This window comes from Gossypium arboreum, chromosome 7 (assembly GCF_025698485.1).
Source record: "Gossypium arboreum isolate Shixiya-1 chromosome 7, ASM2569848v2, whole genome shotgun sequence".
Classification (NCBI taxonomy): domain Eukaryota; kingdom Viridiplantae; phylum Streptophyta; class Magnoliopsida; order Malvales; family Malvaceae; genus Gossypium; species Gossypium arboreum.
In genome coordinates this window covers 62,234,055-62,258,404 of record NC_069076.1, presented here as the reverse complement: position 1 = coordinate 62,258,404, position 24,350 = coordinate 62,234,055, and the positions used below count along the sequence as shown (strand labels likewise).

Sequence of the window (24,350 nt, the reverse complement as noted above, 5' to 3'; positions counted from 1 at the left end):
TAAGGTTCATTTTGAGTCCACATGGTTTGTCACATAGGCGTGTGACCAGACCTTGTGAGACACATGGCTTGCACACGGGCATGTTGCTAGGCCGTGTGTCCCCTGCACCTAAAATGCTACAAACATGTTTGCACACAGGCTAAGCACACGGGCGTGTGCCTTGGCCATGTGAAATTAGTGAATTTATAAGCTATAAGTCAGAATACTCCACGGGTAGAGGACACAGGCATGCCCAGACCATGTGAGCCACACTTTTGACCTTCACGAGTGTGTCATAAAAATCACATGGGCGTGTCACATTAGCCACACGGGCGTGTGGTACTATTCAAAAGAAGAAATTTTAAATTTGCACGAAAAATTTTCTATGGTTTTGAGTGAGCGCCAGTTTGATTTAATTATACTTAATAACTGTTGTAGGCCCATTAAAGCTATGTTTAGATGTATAGCATTGCATTGCATTTATTCTTGTTTCATGTACAAATGTACTATAATGATCGGTAATGCTCTATAATCCTGTTCCGGCAACAGGATGGGGTTAGAGGGTGTTACAAGCCTCATATGACATATAGTGAGGAACTAATCAAAATCTTAGCTCGGGAAATAAAAGAGTTAAAAAAATAAAAAGATAGCTTGGGTAAACGTTCTTTGGCAATGACATGGTATAGAGGAAGCTACTTGGGAACCGGAGGATACTATGAGGAAGCAATACTTGAATCTTTTTACTGGTAAGATTTTCGAGGACGAAAATCCCTAAAGGGAGAGAGTTGTAACAACCTATTTTTTCAGTGAAACCGGAATAGTGGTTTCAGGACCACAAATTCGACCCGAAATATATTTTATTTTTATTTTATCATACGGCCCGTAATATATTAGAAATGACGTGTGGAAATTTTGATATGAAAATTTTATCGGTTAAGTGTTTAAATACGAGAAGAACTAAATCACATAAAATGCAAAAGTTGAATTCTAGTAGCTATAAGGATCAAATAGCTATCAAAATCAAATCTTAAGTTCCTTATATGGTAATTAGACCATTAAGAAAAGTATGTAGATTTTTCTTGGTGACTCATCCATGGAATTATGGAAAAAGGGCAAGGATTAAATTGGAAATACCAAAATACTTAATTAATTAAAAGATGAAAAGAAATAAATCATCTTATTTTCATCATCTTCAACCTAAAACACATGGAAACCCTAGGAGAGAGAAAAGAAACTTTCAAGGCCTAATTGAGTAAGTTCTCTTGTCCTGTTTTTAGTAATTTTGGTATTTTTGAAACAAGGATAGCTTAATCTCTCTATTTGAAGGACTAATTTGAAAAATTATCAAGGTATGAAAATGGGTCGTGGATGTATTATGCTGGAAATTAGAACTTTATGGTAGAAAATTAAAGATTATTGATAGATAAACAACTTTTACAAAGTAATTTTTGATGAAAACATGATTTAGGGACTAAAATGAAAACTTGTAAAATTTAATGAGAAATTCTGAAATTTTATGAATACATGTGCTAGAAAATTTGTAACGGGGCTTAGGTTAGGCTTGGAATAAGGAGTAATTTGTACAAGTTTCATTTTCCGGGCCTAGGGACAAAATTGAAATTTTAAGAAAAGTTAGGGGTAAAATGGTAATTTTTCCTAGGACGTAAATTGAGTCCGTCTAAGTATGAAATGTATGAAATTAATGATTAACTTCATTTATATAGATCTGGAAAACACTAATTCGAGGTTAGATCGAGGTTAGATCGAGGTAAGTTCGTGTAACTTAATCGGACATGTAATTATGTTAATTAAATTTTGTGGTGTATGTAATGTGATTTATGTTGATGTAATTCACTTATATGCTATGATGAAAAATGAAAATAAGCTTGAAATGGTGCCAATGGGTTGTCCCGATTGAATGGTGAATTCTGATGATCGTATGCACTTTCCCGAAACTAATAAGGTCCTGCTTTTGTTGCGGCCAGGATTAGCTTGGACGAGAAATCCCATTGATCTTGTTATAGAAATAATTTAGCCCGGACGGGTAATCCAAATATAATACCTTTCGAGTGTGCGTTAAAATTAGGGTTTAGCTTAGATTGGTAATCCTAATCGAGCTTTGAGCATACGCTATATAAAGGATTTAGCTTGGAATGGTAATCCTATTATTAGATAAGTACTCGAGAGAGTGTTTCATGGTTAAGTGTCATAATGGGTACCATTGAATAAGAAATTGACGGATTAGTTAATTTTACACTTCGAGTGTACTACTTAAGCATCCATCGGAATTCAACAATTCAACAGACATAAAACTCTTGACATGGCATAAGAACTTTGAGATGAATTGATAATTACTTGAAGGAATATTCCTTGATGTGCTCATTTATGTTACTTTATTTATACGAATAGTTTGGTGACTAACATATTTGATGGAATGTATGTGATTAAGCCATTTAGCCAAATGGATGGAAACATAACCTTGTATGCCTAGATTTTAATAAACAAGATTGGTAAGTTTAGTTTCTGTTATACAGACTTACTAAGCATATAATGCTTACTCCTTTTATTTTTCCCCTGTTTTATAGTGGTCGGAAGCTCGTGAAGGTTGAAAGATCGTTAGAGCATTGTCACACTATCAACTAGCATTTTAGGTATATTTAGTGAAATCATTTTGATATAATGGCATGTATAGGACAACTTGGCCAATAGTGGCTTAAAAATGATGTTTTGTAACCTAGCCATTGGAATGGCTAGTAATGGTTCATTTTAATATTACTATGTAGGTTATTATGTTATATATCCAAATGTGTTAAGTTAAATATATGTGACCAAAAGTTTTTATTGTCTTAGATAAACCAAGGTAAGTTTATAAACACTTGTGCTTGAAATGAAATGCCTTATTGAATGATGGAATTGTTTAATTTGTGTGCGTGGGATTGTTTGGTATTGGATGAGTGCTTCAAATGCAGGTCTTGGGTGAAATTTTGGGTGATAAAAGGAGCTAGAAATGGCTTCATTTTGTCCAAATGGGCAGACACATAGGCGTGTGAATAGATTGTGTGTGACACATGGCCTGGTAACACGGGCATGTGGTTAGGCCGTGTGTCCCCTGCACCCTAATTTTGAGAAACAAAATGCTTAGAATTGGGCATACGGGCAGAGACACAGATATGTGTCTCAACCGTGTGTGCCATACGGCCTGGAATGTAGGCGTGTGTTTTGGCCGTGTGAAACCTTCACCTAAATCCTGTTAAATTAATTAACCACACGGCTTAGCGCACAGGCGTGTGGCATGGATGTGTGTGCAAGTCAGAGAGTTACACGGAGTCGAACACGGCCTCTAGCATGGGCGTGTCCTAGGGTCACACGGGCGTGTCCCTTGGGCCACACAGGCGTGTTAGCCCTGCACATTGGAAAAATTTTAAAAAGCCGTAAAAAAATCTCAGAGGTTTCGATTAACTCTCAAGTCGTTTCTAAAGTTCGTATTGGGCCTCAAGGGTCCATTTAAGGGACGTTAAGAAAAATTTGGAATGTGAATAGTAACTTGCATGGTTTATTTGTAAATGTTTCTCAATGTTTTGGTAATGTTTTGAAACCCTGTTCTGGCGACGGATATGGGTTAGGGGTGTTACAAGAGGCATGCAAGTCAGTTGTAATATTTATATTGTTACAATGAAACATTGAATTATTCTAAGGATCGAACCTAAAGGAAGAGGTGATTGAGCAAAAATGAGCATACACAATAGAGTCTAAGTGGCTACTAATATGATTTTATACTACGACAATCCATAAAATATGGTTTTGTAAGAAAATTATATATTTCATCCTAAGGACTCAATTGAAAGAATTGTAAACTGGAGGGACTATCTAACAAATAACCAATGGTGGTTGGTTGACTTTGTAACATCTCGATTTTGGGCATAGTTAGAATAGTGGTTTCGAGACCACAAATTTGTAGAAATATTTGTTTTATGATTATTTTGAGGTCTATGGCATGATTTCATGATTATGTGAAAGTTTCATGAAGAAATTTTGTGAATAAGTGTCCAATTTGAATTTTAGGACTAAACTGCAAAAGTTACAAAATTAGAGATTCTATAAGCTTTAAGTATGAAATGGATTTAGATTATTAATTAGAGGTCCTTAAATAGTAATTTTCCCATTTTCTATTTTTATGAAAAAAATGGGCATGCGTGGGTAAAATTTTAAAGGAAGGCCTTAAGGGCATTTTTGTCATTTAGTAAATAAAAGAATTAAAAGGGAAAATGAAGTGAAAATCTTGTCCATCTTCTTCAAGGGTGTGCCGAAATTTCTAAGGACCACAGCTACGGTTTTTCTTCAACTTTTCAAGCTTGAAAGTACGTACATCCTAGCCTCGTTTTTTATGCTTTTTTATGTTTTTGAGATCCTTGAAGCATGATCTAGCTATTTCTACCATTATTTTGAGCTAGGGTTCATGTGAAAAAACTTACCCATGTGTGTCATGCATGTATTTTGGTGTTTAATATAGGAATATGAAAGTTTGATGCATGATAAACATCTTTTACTAAGTGATTTTTCATGAAAACCCCTAAAATGACTTTTTTGTGAATGTTGTAAAAATGAGTAGTAAAAATCAAAATTTAAGGAAAATGTGGGCTGTTATGAGTATTTGTTAGGTTCGGCTAGGCTTGGGTAACAAAGAAAAAGAGTATATTTCATTTTACAAGCCTAGGGACTAATTTGTAAATACGTGGAAGTTTTTGGGCAAAATGGTAATTTTACAAAAATATGATTTACGGGTTGTTTTGAATAATGTGATAATTAAATAAGTGAAATTTGCTATTATAGATCAAGAGAAACGGAGTCTGGGCCTAGACTGGGGAAAGAGCAAGATCTTGGACTAAATCAAATTAATTGTCCATATTTTGTACCGAGGTAAGTTTGTGTGTAAATAATTCAACATTATGTTATTATGTAATTAAATGCTTTAATATTGCATGAATTCTATGATTGTTTTTGTAGATTGATTAATGATGATTCGATGACGATTCAACAAAGTATTGGTACTATGATATCCCGGTTGAACCTTAGAAATAGTTGGGATACAAATGTCATAACGTTAGAGACATGCCATGTAAGACCATGTCTGGGACATGGCATTGGCATCAATATGTGATCCCAGTAAGACCATGTCTGGTGATACGTGATATTCATGACAGGTTTTAAAATTTATAACTAATCGTGCTTGAAACTAAATGTTATCATGATGAAGGCAAGTGTACCTATCGAACAGTAGTATAGCTTTAGCAAGACCGGATTGTCGAACCCAAAAGAACCAAAAGTACTATTAATTACTTTCTTTTTATTATCTAGCCTAAAAATTAAGGGATTTGTTTATCTAAACTACTTAACTAAACTAAGAATGCACAGAGAGAAATTGGGGAAAAGCTTTCGGGAAAATTCGATTGATTAAGACAATACCCAAAGAAAAATCCACCTAGACTTCACTTGTTTTTTGAATCTGAATCAGACGATTTATTCATTTGACTTGATCCGTAGAAATCCCTAAGTTATATTATTATTTCTCTCGAGACTAATAACGTCTAACCCTAGGTTGATTTAATTGAAATCTCTTTCTAATTAACGCCCTAGTGTTACATTAACTCGTTCTATGGATCCCCTTATTAGGTTTCACCCTAATCCAGCAAAATCTTATCACCCTATCTCTAGACGTGCAGTCAACTCCGCTTAATTACGAAAAATTTACTCTTAGGCAGGGTCTTTTCCTCCTCTGAATAAGAGCATTAACTTGAATCAATATCTTAGAATATTAAAACAAGAATTAAGAACACATAATTAAGAACAGTCAAATATTTATCATACAATTCAGATAATAGTAACAAGATCTGTCTTAGGTTTCATTCCCCTTAAGTATTTAGGGGGTTTAGTTCATAATTATAAAAGAAAACATCTCAGAAGAATAATGAATACAAAACATAAAGAAAACCCAAAACCCCTGAATGGAAATTGAAGGGAAATCTTCAGTCTTGACAATGAATCCGACTTCTAAGATGGACCAATTGGCTTCCTTTGAGTAATTCCTTCCGCGAGTTTGTTCTAAATGCCTCCTCCGGTGTTTAAATAGGCTATACTTGGGCTCGGTAAGGACATGCCCATATGCGATTACTCCAGCCTGTGGTCAAGGCTGTTGAATAGGCATGGGCGTGTAGTCTACCTGCGTAAGTCGTACTTTGATCCTACCAAATAGACACGGCCGTATGACACGCCCGTGTGAGGAAGTCCAGGCCGTGTTGATTTCCCATTTGGGTCCATTTTCTCCTTTTTCGGCCCGTTTCTTGCTCTTTTTACTCTCCTATGCTCACCTAAGTATAAAACATGAAATTAAAGGATTAGGAGCATCGAATTCACCAAATCTAAAGAGAAACCATCCATAAATGTGCTAAGCATGGGATAAAAATATGTATAAATCATGGTTTATCAAATACCCCCACAATTAAACGTTTGCTTGTCCTCAAGCAAAATCCTCAACTCAAAATCAAAATAAATTCTTCTCAATTTATAATCCCTATCAATAATATCTCAACATAATCCAGAAGTAATTATACATTGAAAATTCAATTAAAAGTACATCAAAGTTTCAAACATTCCAAGTTGAGCATTTTATCATGAAAACGTAGGTGTCCCCCCTCATCTAAGTAATCACCTTTGATAAAAATATCACAGGGTTTAACATCCTTACTAAAGATTCACTCAAATCACTCGAGGTGTTTAAGGACATCAAATAAAGCACTTATTAGTCAATATGAAAAGTTATTGCCATAGGCTTGCATGAATATCAAATCTCCACCACTATATATTAAGATGATAGATCAATCAAAAAGGTCTTTAGAGGGTTGTAACGTGGCTTTGGTTAGGGGGTGTGGTCACAAGCTGAAGGAAATGGTTAGAATAGAGATTGAATTAAAGAAATCACCTAACTAGAAAAAGAACCAATTATCAATTGAATACAAGTGAGCTTCTTCTCAGAATATGGAATTAACACTCAAGCTAAAAAAAAACTGACGAATTACTACTAATATATGTGTAAGGATTGTTTTTTTTTTCAGAATAAGTCAAATAACATAGAACTTAATTATTGCAACGAAGAATAAAACATAGCTAAGCAATTAGTTCAAATCAAATCTTGACAAAAATAAGGATCAAATTAGGGGATTTCAACAATAATAGGTTATCGGTTAAAATTGAGGGTAATTCAATTAATAGCTTGTTAGGCTCAAAGGGGATAACTAAGGGTTAATTATGAAGGTAGGCTTTTGTGGAGTGAGTGGGTTAAACCTAAGTGCCTTTATCATCTCCACATATCAAATTAAATGGTGTGGTCTTGACATGCATAGTCAAGCAAGTTCTAGAATAACAAATCAAAACTGACGCACTCATAATACAAGTGAGCATGAAGGAAATAAAATATGCTCTACAGGCTCAAGATCTCAAAAAAATTATGGCTTTTTGATGTTTAAACTTGTGAATTTCAACTCAAGATAATACCTAAACTTAGGGAAGCAACCTAAAAGTTTTTTTAAAAAATCAACTTATCATGCTTGATTCCCTAATGTCTTAAAGTTTAAACAATCAATGCATAAATGCCTATGTTTTAATTCAAGACATATCAATAAAAATGATAAATTAATTAAAATTCATTTTAATAGTGATGTGAGTGATTCATGTGAGAATAAGACAAAATTCAGGGATTTCTGATAATGATATAAAAGACCCCCACACTTATGATGTACATTGCCCTCAATGTACAAAGATAGATATATTGAAAAATATAGATATATAATTATAAGATAGGGAGAGAAGTGAAACTTCCTGCATGATGAATGAACTCCTTGAATTGGAGTTATGTAGAATAATCGGCCAAGGCAATGATGAGAGTGGGGGAGGATACTCCGGTGGTGGTAGAGGTTCATTAGTCCATAAGTCTTGTGCCAAAGGAGTTTTATATCTGGTAGTAGCTATGGTCGTGGTCAAGCAGGACATGGCAGTGGTGGAGAACCTTTGCCAGTGGAGTTTTTAGTTCCTATTTGATGATGAGCTTTGGAGCTCTTTATGACTGTGATAAAATCAGGAGCTCTTTAGGAAATATAAGGAAGCATAATTACTCGTAATGAAATAGCCAAAAATAAAAATTGTAAAAACTAAAATTAAACTAATATTAAAGGAAAATGAAATAAAAAGTACTTAAAGAAGATAAATAAAGATAAAAGTGAAAATAAAAGTAATAAATAAAAAGTTTTTAAACATCGTCATCGCCGGATGGTTCGTGAGGTGGTAGCGGCGATGAGATGTGAAGGTGCTGACAAATCTGATGAAGAGTAGCATCAATGTGATCAAAACGCTGAAAACACTGCTGCTCAAATCGAGTAAGGCGCTTAGAGATGCCAGAGTATGAAGCCGCCGCATGAACTGGACGATGGATGGATGGATGGTGGCTGAGATGGTGGGTCCTCATGATGTGGAGGGACATCATCAGTAATGTCCTCTGGGTCCTCCTCCTCGGTGGACTGGATGAGGTGGTACTGAGGAGGGTAGGTGCCACGTCGTTTCTCGATCATCCTCATATGTAGCATGCTCGAGATGCCCTGTGGGGACATCTGGCCAATGAGAGTGAGGGAGGATGATTGTGCCACTGTGTTGAGGAGCCCAAAGTACCAAGCCAATCGAGTCACATCGGGCTCGATAGAGATGACTCCTCTCTTATGTCGCTCTGTCTGATGGCGGATGGTGAGGGTAATAAAGTAGGCAAGGTCAAAGACGTGCTCGTTCGCCATGCTCTACAAGAAATAGGTGTCGTGAGTGTTGATGATGCCAGTGCTCTCTCACCATCCTGTCAGAGTGTGGGCCAAGATGGCATGTAGGTATCGCAGGGATGGGGCAAGGGTCGATGCCTTAGACCAGCTAGGATCATTGGTGGCTGAGACAGGGACGAGGTTCTTCCAAAACTTTGAGGGAGAGTAATGGATGTGACGATGGAGGGTGTCGAGTTCGTTGTTGTCCATGAACTCCTCCATGTACAGCCCAAGTGCAATTCCAAACTCTGGTACGCTCAACTGGCGCACTAGACCACCAAGGCGGAACTGGACCGTTCCAGGATCATCGAAGTTTGTCATGATGACTTGAAGATGGAAGGTCGAGCAGAGTTCCATCGTGAGCTCGGGGTATGTCGGCTAAATGATCTCAAAGAAGAGCCCCCACAGTTCAATCGTCAGGAGGGCTCAGACCACTTCAGCTGTCTAAATTTGTTCAAGTATGGCCCAGTCAATACAGCTGCCCACACCTAGGGGTCGGGCCCATAATTTCTGAAATAGTTCCTCCTGAGGTCCCAAGGAGAACTAGAGGAAAGGGTGACGGATCTCAACGGTAGGACCCGTGAAGGACGTTGCTCCTTTCCTTTTCTTCGAAGCGGGGATGACAGTCTTCCTGCCACATGAGGTTAACATAGTATACTTGTAATGACAAGTCGGAATAAAAATAAAATTACTCTCCAACAATAGCATGGAAAAATATGCATGGTAAAATTAATAGAGATATTTACTAGAAGTCAAGTACGAAAGAACAACTATGCTAAAAAAAAAAATAAACCCAATCAGATATAGTGCGTCATTACTATGAAAAGGACTACGAGAGTAATGCTAATGGAAATATCAAGTGAATGAATGTATATGGGTAAGCATGAAATCTTTGAAAACAAGAAAAATGGATGAATGCAGCAAAATGTATTGACTAACTTTGCAAATTTCTATCATGATAACTATGATAATTTGCTCAAAATAAAACAAAATATCATGAAATAAGTAAAAGAATAAAGAAAATAGAGGGAAAAAATGAACAAACGTAAGAGGGAGGGGCTTTGGATCATTGAAAGTGGTGTTGTAGTCGGCGCACGGGCGTGGCAGGTAGGGCGTGTGAAGTTGCAGTGACTAGGGTTAGGGATTTTGAGGAAGGGGATGATGAAAAGTGAGGGGTTTATATAGATTTTTTTGGCCGCGTGTTTCGCAATTTTTTTTAATTTTGGGTGCGTTTGAGACTCGCACACGCCCGTGCTCTTTGGGCGTGTTGGTGCCCACGGCTGTGTCCTACTTTGTTTGCTTCTCCCACCCCCGTGTTCCATTGCGCACGCTCGTGTTGTTTTATCAATCTTGAGTATGGGTGTGTCGCATGACCGTGCTAAATTCTCTATTTTAGCCACGGTTCCTAGACACGGGCATGTCACACACCCGTGTTGGTTTGATAGACTCGCCCACGGTGACCTCGCACGGTGGTGACCACTTATCACATGCCATGCTAAAGAAAAATTTTTCCCTGTTTTCACTCTACCGTAACGCACGGCCATGTCTCTGCTCATAGTGTTGGCACGGCCTAAGGCACGCCAGTGTGCCCTGCCATGTGGATTAGAGAACCTGTGTTTCAATGACTCAGTTAGTGATTAGATGTTAAAACTAATATTTTTAAAGAAGTTATCATCGTTAGTGCTCAGGTTGCCTCCCGATAAGCGCTTATTTATAGTCTAAGCTCAACTTAGCTTTCTGGTGCATGGTCATGATGGTGCGAGGAATTTACACTCCTCATCCCTGCTATCAATTTTATCAACATCAGGTTTAAGACGAGTATTGTTTACCTTAAAAGTGCCGAATTTAGGATGAATTACCTTGATTGTACCATATGGTAAAATACTGAGTACCGTAAGAGGAATTGCTCCGTTAGGTTCAGAAGTGGCAATGCGAGGGTCTCCTGCATCTAGTAGTACTTTGTCTCCAACCTTAAGTTGATTTGGTATGACATTGAGATCGTCATGGCATGGTTTTGGTTTATCGTGTGTCATCAATTTATATGTCTTCCATTCATCTAGTTCCTCGATTTGTAGCCTTCGTTCTTCATATAGAGGTCCTTTATTGTTGCTTGAACATGGCTCATGTAGGTTCTTCGAACTTAGTTCCTGCAAAGTAGGTTGCACCACATGGTCAGTTTTAGTAGAATGATTTATACAACCACCTTCATGTTTTGATGTGTTACTCGTATTACGAGCTTAAAGGGTGATTGTTTCATCTCCCACACGAAGTGTGAGTTCACCTGTTGATAAACGCCAAATTATACATATTTTTACCCCAAATACTTAGCATATTTATGGATGTTTATTACTAGATTTTTGGATTTTGGTGCTCTTAATCCGATTATTTCATGTTTAGTACTCAGGAGAGCACCAAAAGTCAAAAGGAGCCAAAAAACGAGCAAAAAAGGGACAAAATAGACCAAATCGAGAAGATGACACGGCCTAAGCCTTGCCACATGGGTAGCTCACACGCCCGTGCCTTTCGAGGGTGTCGACCAACGCTTTCACGATTTACACGCCTAGCCATTGACCCATACGGCCGTGTGCAATTTAATGGATCGAACACAGCCTGGCAATCACATCACACGGCCGTCGCACACGGGCGTGTCCTTTTTTCAAGAAGCTGTATTTTACACGGAAAAGGATACTTAGGGAGGAAGAAAACCAATCCAAAGCCTATATAAACACCCTAAGTATGACTTAGAAATGGGGCCTCCCTCCAGAACTTTTCCGGAGTACAAAACCACACGCTGGGAATTACTTGAAGGAAGCCAGACGATCCATCCCAAAAGCCGGAGCTAATCCAAGACTAAAGATCTCTCTCAAAATTCCTTCAGGGGTTTTAGAGTTTTCTTTATGTTTTGTGATTTTCATACTTTTGAGATGTACTCTTATTTTATTATGAACTAAACCCCTGGGATACTTAAGGGGGTTGAAACCTATGATGGATCTTGTTATTATTATCTGAGCTGTATGATAAATACTTGATTTGTTCTTAATTATGCTTGAGTTAATATTTCGGGTATTGATTCATGATTTGATGTGCTTATGCAGAGGAGAAAAAGTCCCTGTCTAAGAGTAGATTTGGCATAATTAAGCGGAGTTGATCGAATGCCTGGATATAGGGTTACGAGATTTTGCCGAATCAGGGTGAAACCTAGTATGGGAATCCATAGATCGATTTACTGCTTCCCTAGGGGTTTTAATTAAGAAAGAGATTTCAATTAATTCAACTGAGGATTAGACGTTATTAGTCTCAAAAGAGATAATAATATAGGTTAGGGAGTCTTACGGATCAATTCAAGTGAATAAATCGTCTAGTTCAGAGTCAGATAACAAGTGAAATCTAGGTGGATTCCTCCTTGGGTGTTGTCTTTATCAATTACTTTTCTTCAAGTATTTTTCCAAATTTTCTATTTGCTTTAGTTTAATTAGTTAATTAGTTTAGTTAATTAGTTTAATAAACAACCCTTCTTTATTTCTAGGTTAAATAATTAAAAGATAGTTATTACTGGTACTTTTGGTTCCCTTGGGTACGATATCCCAGTCTTGCCATTACTATACTATTGTTTGATAGGTGCGCTTGGCTTTTCGTCATGATAATAGTTAGTCTAGATTTGATCTTTATTATAAATATTTATTACTTGTTACGAATCACGCGATCAAGTTTTTGGCACCGTTGCCGGGGAAGTAAAATATTACGAACGCTAAATTTTTACTACTTTAGCCATTTATTTTTCTTGCAATTTAATTTTATTATTATTAGTATTATTATTATTATTATTATTATTATTACTAATTAATATACTTTTTCTTTCTCTTGGCAGGTTTTTATAGTTAATGACTAGAAGAAACCCGTTGGGACCATTACTTTTTGACGAAGAAATCAATCGCATAGTTCATAGAAACAAAAGAGAAATAAGGCGCAGCTTAAGATACACAGAAAATGAGCAAGAAGACGATACTCAACCCCCAACCGAATAGATGGCTGAAAACCAAGGCAATCAGCTACCTCCTGCAATTGCAGCTAATCAAAATCCTGCTCCACGTACTATGTATGACTATGCTAAACCTTCTTTAGCAAGAATTGAATCTAGTATAGTTAGACCTACTATCGCTGCAAATAATTTCAAACTGGAACCTAACACAATTTAGATGATACAGCAGTTTGTTTAGTTTGATGGTTTGCAGGATGAGGATCCCAACACTCACTTGGCGAATTTTCTAGACTTTTGCGACACTTTCAAAATTGATGGCATTTCTGATGATGCCATTCGCCTTCGGTTGTTCCCTTTCTCACTGAGAAACAAAGCTAAACACAAGGGTCCATCACTATTTGGGAACAAATGACCGCAAAATTTCTACTAAAATATTTTCCGCTGGCTAAAACGGCTAAGTTACGTAATGTTATTTCTTCTTTTGTGCAAAAGGACTTAGAAACACTTTACAATGCATGGGAGAGATACAAGGATCTATTGGAAAGGTGCTGTAACACCCCGTACCCGCGACCGTGGCCGGAGTCGAATACGAGGTGCTAACAGACTTAACTTAATTATTTCCACAGCCCCTTTTAAAAATTTCCAGACTAGCTGGTTACTGTATCACTGTCGCCTTAAAAATCATATCTTGATTTTCAAAGCTCAAAAATCAGTTTCGTAATTTTTCCCTGAAATTAGACTCATATTTCCATCTACATATTTTTTTATAGAATTTTTGGTTGGGCCAATTAGTACAGTTTATTAGTTAAAGTCTCCCCTGTTACAGGGATCGACTACACTGACCTTCACACATTACGACTTGGATATCTCCCTGTACAGGGTTTCAATACTTATTCCGTTTATTTCTATAGAAACTAGACTCAAAGAGGAATCTATAAATATATGACATGACTCCTAATTATCTCTGGTTAATTTATAATGAATTTCCAAAGTCGTAATAGGGGATCCAGAAACTGTTCTGGCCCTGTTTCACGAGAACTTTAATATCTCTTAACATATAACTCATATGACCGTTTTGTTTCTTCCATATTAAACTAGATTCATCAAGGTTCATTTACATAAGTTATTCACTATTTAATTCCATTCCTACAAATTTTAGTGATTTTTCAAATCCGCACCACTGCTACTGTCAGCATCTATTTTCAAGGTAAACTTTACCTATTTCGTGGTTTCCATGGACCAACTAGAGTTTTGTCATACATAGGTCCACATATAATCATATTTAGCCATTCCAATGGCTGATCATTTGCCCAACACTTCCATTCCAGTCCATAGTCACATCATGAAACCATACATATATACATAAACACAAATGGTCTAATGCCATACTCCACTTTTACGAGCCATTTTCGCATGGTCGTACACATACATCACAAAACGCACTTGAAAAACAGCAAAGGGTAGTCCTATACATGCCATATCCAGAGTTCAACTAAAAGAGTACCAAAGGGCTTTGATAGTGTGGATGACTTCGACTTCGATGATCCCGAATCCGATAGCTAACGAACAAAATCTAGAAAACAAAGAGCCAAAGCAACGGGGTAAGCAATTTAATGCTTAGTAAGTTTCAAGTAATGAAATCGACTTTGACTAAAGTATTACGTTCACATAGCTAAATGAATCACTTTATTAATACACATTCTCATAATCATACTTACTTCACACTTCATCAACATACACACACACACAAGGTATCAACCTATCTAAGAGCCGAAAGTTCGTTAGTCGATTGAACGAACACTATTTCAAACGAATCGACTTTTCTGATGCACATGTAAACATACCTTATCGTATGGGTTTTTCGAGCGTATTAATTGAATTTATTACAGCACCAAAATGCTCACCTTCAAACCGAGTTTCTTTGGAATTTAGCCGGATATAACCACAAGCACAATTGCCTTCGGGTCTTAACCCAGATTTGGTAACTTGCACAAATGCCTTCGGGTCTTAGCCGGATATAACAACTTCATACGAATGCCTTCGGGTCTTAGCCCGGATATAATCACTAGCATAAATGCCTTCGGAACTTAGCCTGGGTATCATTCAAATGCTCATGTACACATATATCAATAATCACGACACATCCATATTTCATTTTCGTTACTAAGACTCAAACACAAAACATTTATCCAACCTTTCCAATTTCGGCTCAATAGCCACACACAAAGAGCATGATTTCAATTGACTTTACAACGTAGTCCCTACGCACATTCGGCTATCCGCCATAATATGACAAATCATTTCAATATAATTCAAGTAGGGTCATTACTCGAAGACTTACCTCGGATGTTGTCGAACGATTCCGATGGCTATTCGACCACTTTTTCCTTCCCTTTATCGGATTTAGTCCCCCTTTGCTCTTGAGCTTAATTTAACAAATAAATTGATTTAATCATTTGAGCATCGACAAGAGGAATTCAAGGCACTTAGCCCACATATATTCATTAGACATTAAAGTCACATATGTACGGAATTCATGAATTGAACTCAACACATTAGTTAGTACTCTCCTTAGCCGAATTTTCTAAGTCAAGATAAAGCCTTCAACATGCTTACTCATGGCCGAACAACACATCAACCTAGGTACTCATTCATGTGGCCGATTATGCATGTTGATGTTGAGGCCAATTACATGTTTAATACCACACATGAACGGCATACATTTTACTAACTAATGCATTACATATTGTAGTTCAATACACATCTATCATTTACTTCATATCCGAAACATCATCATAAGTAAATATATACCTTGAGATAGTATATATGTCATACCAATACATCATGTGCAAACATATATACATATAGGTGCAAGGGCCGAATCTCAAGTTGCTTATATCCAAATATAAACATATATCCAAAGCTCAAATCTTACCTACCATGCAATATGCATAAATCATACTTATGGATATACCATGGCCGAATACACCACAACACCATACCGTTTCAATTTTGGTCATGGTTAAACAAGGAACTTAATGTCTCACTCAAAAAGGCTAAAAGAAAATCCAAGAGTCCTCAATCCACCATCACATGTATCATTATCAAGCTTCATATTTAGCATGCAATGGCATTAACACAAAATCCACCTTGGCCGAATATCATCCCCATGACATAGCAAAGTTTTGAACCATGGACTAATTAGAACTCAAGCTAGCAACTAAAAACATGCATGAATCTCATGGAACACCATCAAACATACCTTAACTTAGATGCAAATATGGCCGAATATCTTCAACCTTTCTCCTTTCAAACCGGCCAAGAAGAACCAAAGGATGAAGCTTTTCTTTTCTTTTTTTTTCTTCCTAGTTTTGGCTCAAAGAAAGGATGAACAAATTTTTTTCTTTTCTTCAACTCACCGCAATGGGGGATCACACCTTCTTTCTCTTTTTTTTATTTCTTTATTCCTCACCTTAGTTTAATGTTTCCTCCCATATTGCACCAACAAAACATGTCTATGACATGTTTTGCCCATCCTCCTTTGTCATGGCCGCCACCACTTATAAAAGAGGGTATTTGACATGCAAAACCATTGTTTTGCATGCATGCTTCAATTAGTCATCACACATTTCCTATCCTACTTTCAAAGTTTACTACTAGGTCCTTTTAGTGAAATTCACATTTATAACCCTAAATCAAATCATCAAAAATGTCACACACGAATTAACACATATCATAGGCATCAAAATGAATATTAAATTATTTTTATGCCTCGGTTTTGTGGTCCCGAAACCACATTTCGACTAGGGTCGTTTTAAGGCTGTCACAGGTGCGCTCACCATGAGATACAGATGATTGACACAGCTCTGGAGGAACCATCAACAACAAAACACCTGAAGAGGCTTATGAATTCACTGAAGAAATGTCACTGAATAATTATCAGTGGCAAGTCATGAGGACTAAGCCAATAAAATCGGCCGGCATTTATAACGTCGACTCTGTTACTATGCTGTCAAATCAGGTAGAACTTCTCAATAAAAAGATTGATGGTTTACTTGTTTCTACGCAGGTACATCTAGTAATGAGGTGTGACTCAAGTGGAAGAGGTGTGCATACAGAATATCAATCCTTCAATCTTACAACCGAAGAGGAACAAGTCAACTATATGGGTAACAATAACTTTAGATCTCAAAATAACCCATATAGTAATACTTATAATGCAGGTTGGAGGAACCACCCAAATTTCTCCTAGGGTGGTCAAGGGAATCAAAAGCCACAAAATCCTCAGGGTTTTCAACAGCCACCGTATCAACAAGAGAAGAAACTGAACATTGAAGACATGCTCTCTAAATTCATCTCAGTATCAGAAACCTATTTCCAAAATACCAAGACAACACTTAACAATCAACAAGAATCGATCCAAGGGATCAAAACTCAAATAGGCCAACTATCCAAACTAATCTCGAACGACCACAAGGTAGCTTACCAAGTAATACTGAACCTAACCCAAGGGAACACCTCAATGCAATTAGTACTCAAGATAAAGAGGGATTCATTGCGCCTGAGCCAGAATTGATGCAAGAAACTGTGGTGAGCAAAGGTAAAAGTGAGGTAAGTCATAACAAAACAGTGAATGAAGAATATAGACCTCGTGTCCCATACCCTAACATGACAAGGAAAGACCGCTCAGACGAATAATTCGGTAAATTCCTCAAACTTTTGAAAAAAATTACATATTAACTTACCGTTTATTGAAGCTTTGTCGCAGATGCCAAATGCAATGAAATTTTTAAAAGAGCTTTTAGTAAATAAACAGAAGTTGGACGAAGCGTCGCATGTGGAGCTATACGCAGTCTACTCAGCTATTCTACAGAATAAGTTACCCCACAAATTGAAAGATCCAGGGAGTTTTACAATTCCTTACTTAATTGGCAGTTTAGATATAAGTCATGCATTAGCTGATTTAGGGGCTAGTATTAATGTCATGCCTTACAAAATGTTTAAGCAACTAGGTCTTGGGAAACCTAAACAAACTAGGATGAGCATTCAATTGGTAGATAAAACTATAAGATTCCCTAGGGGTATTATTGAAGATGTATTCGTGAAAGTAGATAAGTTCATATTCCCCGTTGATTTAATTGTTCTAGACATAGAGGAGGATAATAACACCCCTTTGATTTTAGGGAGGCCCTTTTTTAGCAACTGCTAAAACAATTATTGATGTTGGCATAGGTGAGCTCACGCTTCGCGTAGGAGATGACATGATCACCCTTCAAGCTCGTAATTCTGGCATCATATCAAACATTGAAGGTAATAGTCCACACCAATCTACTAAAACTGACAATATGACTTTGCAGAGATTGAACTTCAAAGAAGTTCACGAGCCATGTTCCAGAAATGATAGAGGACACATTCATGAAGAACGAAGGCTACGAATAAAGGAGCTAGACGAATGGCGAGCACACAAACCGAGAACACATGATAAACCGAAACTACGCCAAAACAAGGCCGATACCTCTCCAAATCAACTTAAGGTTGGCGACAAAGTCTTACTAGATGCCGTAGATCCTCACATTGTCACTACCACACCGAATGAGGAAATCCCTCTTATGGTACTCATTATTTTTCCATTCGGTACGGTGGAGGTGAGTCACCCCAAGTTCGACACTTTTAAGGTTAACAACACCCAATTAAAACCCTGTTTTAATGAGATTGATAGCAGGAATAAGGAGTATAAACTCTTCAAACCAGCCTGACCATTCACTAGAGAGGTAAGTCGAGCTTAAACTATAAATAAGCGCTTCTCGGGAGGCAACCCGAGCACTAACATATTTTGATTTCTTTATTTTTAATTTCTAACACTTTAAATCATTAACTTTATCTTTGAATTGCAAAGTTTTTTAGCATACATGGCCAGGCACACGGCGTGCCTAAAGCTATGGCCAAACAGGGGAAGAGACATGGCCGTACGATACGATCGTGTGGAATCAGGACATGATTTCCCCAAAACACGGGATGCGATAAATCCCCCTGGCCATGCGACATGGCCGTGGGTGAACTTGATAGGTGAACACCGGCGTGGGAATAGAAAAACACAGGCGTGCCAGGGGCAAGGCTCGATTCTGTTTCTTCGACACGAGCATGGGAGAAGCGAACAAAGCTAGGCACGACCGTGCGACATGGTCGTGTGACACACATGCCCAAGACACACGGACATGGAGTAGTAGTCGGGCACGACCTAAATCGCAAAATTTGAAAAACATGGGCTCACCTTCAGAGTACACGGGCGTGGCCCTAGGCCATTTGGCTCTCTCCTATATAAGCAAACCACTGTTCATCTTCTTCTCCCTTTCAATTTAATTATTTTCTTTTGAATGACATATCTATATTAGTAGATTTTACTTTCTTCATTTTTCTGGTATTTCTAACAAGTAATCCCACTACGCTCTCTTCCACAACAACTTTTAATAAAGCTCTTCATGATTCTACAGACTTCCAAGCAAAGCTGCTAGGAATATCTTACAGAATGAGGAAACAAATAGGGAACGATACCTCACTAGTGCCATGTTTAACGACCCAATTTCTTCATCTAGCAATGAACAGTGGCATCTACCACTTTCCCCAAACACTCCAGCCTCAGAATCAAGCTCCGCATCCACAAACCAGGGAGTTTCACCTCTTTCCCTCTTATGATTTTCTTTATTTTAAATATTCTATCTTTGTACATTGAGGGGGTGAACATGAACATGCTACCTAACTTTTTGCATTATTCTCAAATCCCTGAATTTGGTCTTATGCTTAAGTGATTTTCTCATAATATTGATCAAATGAATTTTGATTGATCTATAATTATTGTTGATAAGTCATGAATTAGATCATGGGAATTATGTATGATTACTTGATTATAGGAAATTAGAGAATCGAGCATAATAAATTGATATTTTGAGAACTAAAATTTTTAGATTATTTTCCTAAATTGAGGTATTATCTTGAAATCTTAAGTATACAAGAATGACATCACAAACCCAAATTTTTGGTGAGATTTTTGAGCTTTGTGAGCATATAGCTTTCTTTCTTGCTCACTTCTTTTGTAGTTTGAGTATGTCAACATTGAACTGTTATTCTAGAACTTGCTTCGATTATACATGTCAAGATCACACGTATGGTTTGATATACTGAGATGATAAAGGCACTTAGGATTTAACCTACTTACTTCATAAAAAGTCGTCCCACATAATTAAACCCTTAGTGAACCCCCTTGAGCCTACTAACCCTTTTTATTGAGTAACCCTCATCATTAACCCATTAACCCATTATTGTTGAAATCCTCTTACTTAATTTACTTTTTCTTTATCGAGATTAAATTTAATATTGTTACCTCACTATGTTCACCATTTTTTGTTACTGAATCATGAAGTATGATTTCTATATTGTATTAACTTGATTTGTTCTTAAAAAAAATAAACTTAGTATTATTATTGTAATACTCAGCAAGCTAAAGTTGTCATGAAAAAAAAAAGAGAGCTCATGTAATATAGTTCTAGGTATTTGTTTGTGATTCAGTAATTAAGTTTTTGATAGTGGGGTAATATATTGAAATTATCTCGATTCTAACCTTTTTCTTTTCAGCTTGTATCCAAACCCGTAACCTAAACCCCATTACAACCATACAAAGACCTTTTGATTTGTGTATCATATCATTTACAAGTGGTAGAGATTTGATTTTCATGCAAGCCTATGGTAATAACTTCTCATGTTAGACAATCGAGTGCTTAATCTTGAACCTTAAACACTTTGAGTGATTTGAGTAAATCTTTAGTGAGGATGTCATCTCTTGTATATTTAGGACTAAAGTTAATTATTTAGAAGAAGGAGATTACCTATGATTTTATTATCAAAATATTCGATTTAGATTGTTTGAGGCTTTTAATGCCCCTATAGTTGAATTCTCACTGTATGATTTTTCGTGGAATAATTTGCAACATTATCAGTACTGATTATGTGATTGAAAGGAATGAATTCTAGCAGTAAATGAGAGTTTTGCCTGAGGACAAGGAAATGCTTAAGTGTGGGGGTATTTGATAAACACCAAATTATACATATTTTTACCCCAAATACTTAGCATATTTATGGATGTTTATTACTAGATTTTTTGATTTTGGTGCTCTTAATCCGGTTATTTCATGTTTCCTACTCAGGAGAGCACCAAGAGTCAAAAGGAGCTAAAAACGAGTAAAAAAGGGACAAAACGGACCAATCGAGATGATGACACAGCCTAAGCCTTGCCACACGGGCAGCTCACACGCCCGTGTCTTTCAAGGGTGTCGACCAAGGCTTTCACAATTCACACGGCCTGGCCATTGACCCACATGGTCGTGTGCAATTTAACGGATTGAACACTACTTGGCAATCATGTCACACGACCGTGGCACACGGGCGTGTCCCTTTTTCAAGAAGCTGTATTTTACACGAAAAAGGATACTTAGGGAGGAAGAAAGCCAATCCAATGCCTATATAAACACCCTAAGTATGACTTAGAAAGGGGACCTCCCTCCAGAACTTTTCTAGAGTACAAAACCACACGCCAATTACTTGAAGAAAGCCAGACGATCCATCCCAAAAGCCGGAGCTAATCCAAGACTAAAGATCTCTCTCAGAATTCCTTCAGGGGTTTTAGAGTTTTCTTTATGTTTTGTTATTTTCATACTTTTAAGATGTACTCTTATTTTATTATGAACTAAACCCCTTAGATACCTAAGGGGGTTGAAACCTATGATGGATCTTGTTATTATTATCTGAACTGTATGATAAATACTTGATTTGTTCTTAATTATGCTTGAGTTAATATTTTGGGCATTGATTCATGATTTGATGTGCTTATGCAGAGGAGAAAAAGTCCCTATCTAAGAGTAGATTTGGCATAATTAAGCGGAGTTGATCGAATGCCTAGAAATAGGGTTACGAGATTTTTTTGGATTAGGGTGAAACCTAATATGGGAGTCCATAGATCGATTTATTGCTTCCCTAGGGGTTTTAATTAAGAAAGAGATTTCAATTAATTCAACTAAGGATTAGACGTTATTAGTCTCGAAAGAGATAATAATATAGGTTAGGGAGTCTTACGGATCAAGTCAAGTGAATAAATCGTCTGGTTCAGAGTCAGATAACAAGTGAAATCTAGGTGGATTCCTCCATGGGTGTCGTCTTTATCAATTACTTTTCTTAAAGTCTTTTTCCAAATTTTCTCTTTGCTTTAGTTTAATTAGTTAATTAGTTTAGTTAATTAGTTTAATAAACAACCCCTCTTTATTTCTAGGTTAAATAATAAAAAGATAGTTATTACTAGTACTTTCGGTTCCCTTGGGTACGATATCCTGTCTTGCCATTACTATACTATTGTTCGATAGGTGCGCTTGCCTTTTCGTCGTGATAATAGTTAGTTTAGGTTTGATCTTTATTATAAATATTTATTACTTGTTACGAATCATACGATCACCTGTGCCAACATCAATTATTGTTTTAGCGGTTGCTAAAAAGGTTCTCCCTGAAATTAAAGGAACGTTACTATCCTCCTCTATGTCTAGAACAACGAAATCAACTAGGAATATAAATTTTTCAATTTTAACGAGTACATCTTCAATAATCCCCCTAGGAAATCTGATTGTTTTATCGGCTAATTGAATACTCATCCTAGTTTGTTTGGGTTTCCCAAGACCTAGTTGCTTAAAAATTTTGTAAGATATAACATTGATACTAGCCCCTAAATCAGCCAAAGCATTATTAACATCTAGGTTACCAATTAAACAGGGAATCGTAAAACTCCCTAGATCTTTTAATTTGTTGGCCAACTTATGCTACAGTATGGTTGAGCAAACCGCATTTAGCTCCACATACGACGCCTCATCCAACTTTTGCTTATTTGTTAAAAGTTCCTTTAGGAATTTGACTGCATTTGGCATCTGCGAAAGAGCTTCAATAAATTGTAAGTTAATATGCAACTTCTTTAATAATTTAAGGAATTTACTAAATTGTTCGTCTGTGCGGTCTTTCCTTGTTGCGTTGGGATATGGCACATAAGGTTTGTACTCTTTACTTACCGATTTCTAGTCATTGTGGTCCACCTCACCTTTACCTTTACTTACCACAGTTTTTTGCCTCAGTTCTGGTTCAGGTGCAACTAACCCTTCCTCATCTTGAATGGTAATTGCATTGAGTTGCTCCATTGGGTTAGATTTATTGTTACTCGGTAGGCTACCTTGTGGTCATTCAAATATCAATTTAGTGAGCTGACCTATTTGAGTTTCGAGCCCTTGGATCGATGCTTGTTGATTCTTAAGTGCTGTCTCGGTATTCTAAAATAAGTTTCTGACACCGAGATGAATTTTGTTAGCATCTCCTCAAGGTTCAGCTTTTTCTCTTGTTGGTAGGGTGATTGTTGGAAGCCTGGAAGTGGTGGTCTCTAATTCCCTTGGCCTCCCCATGAGAAATTTGGGTGGTTCCTCCAACATGCATTATAAGTATTACTATAAGGATTATTTTGAGATCGAGGGTTATTACCCATGTAATTTAACTGCTCATTCTCCATGTTGTGGCCATAGGGTAGGTATTCTGAATTGCTTGATCCACCTCCTCTTGCTTCACACTGTATTACTTGGTGAACCTGTGAAGAACTAAGAACTATCAATTTTTCTATTAAAAACTTCTACCTGATTAAAGAGCATAGTGACCGAATCGACATTAAAAATGACGGTTGTTTTCATTGGCTTTATCCTCATGACTTGCCATTGATAATTATTCAATGACATCTCTTCTATAAATTCATAAGCATCCTTAGGTATTGATAGTTCCCCCAGCGACTGCATCGATCATCTGTTGAGTCGAAGGATTCTGGCCATTGTGAAACGTTTGAGCCTGTAGCCAGAGTGGTAACCCATGATGAGTGCACCTTCTCAATAGATCCTTGTATCTATCCCATGCATCGTAGAGTGTTTCTAAATCCATCTGCACAAAAGAGGAGATATCATTACGTAATTTGGTTGTTTTGGCCGTCGAAAAATATTTTAATAAAAACTTTTCAGTCATTTGTTCCCAAGTAGTATTGACCCTCGTGGTAACGAGTTCAACCATTATTTAGCCTTATTCCTCAATGAAAAGGTAAACAACCGAAGGCAAATGGAATCATCAGAAACGCCATTGATTTTAAAAGTGTCGCAAAACTCTAAGAAATTTGCCAAGTGAGCGTTGGGATCCTCGTCCTGCAAACCATCAAACTGAACAAACTGTTGGATCATTTGAATGGTGTTATGTTTCAGTTCAAAATTATTTGCAGCAATAGCAGGCCTAACTATGCTTGATTCAGTTCCTGTTAAAGAAGGTTTAGCATAATCATACATAGTACATGGAGCAGGATTTGATTAGTAGCAATTACAGGAGGTAGCAGATTTTCTTGGTTTTTAGCCATCTCCTCGGTTGTGGTTGAAGTATCGTCCTCTTGCTTTTCCTCTGTGTATCGTAAGCTTTGCCTTATTTCTTTTCAGTTT

The 24,350-nt window shown here is 37.0% G+C and overlaps 1 non-coding gene across 1 annotated transcript; it reads left to right on the top strand.

The window, feature by feature from the left end:
- Positions 1-23,737: 23,737 nt before the first annotated feature.
- Positions 23,738-23,844, top strand: LOC128295636 (small nucleolar RNA R71). The gene has a single exon (XR_008286196.1). It is a non-coding gene; the product is annotated as a small nucleolar RNA R71 (small nucleolar RNA).
- The last annotated feature ends 506 nt before the right edge of the window (positions 23,845-24,350 follow it).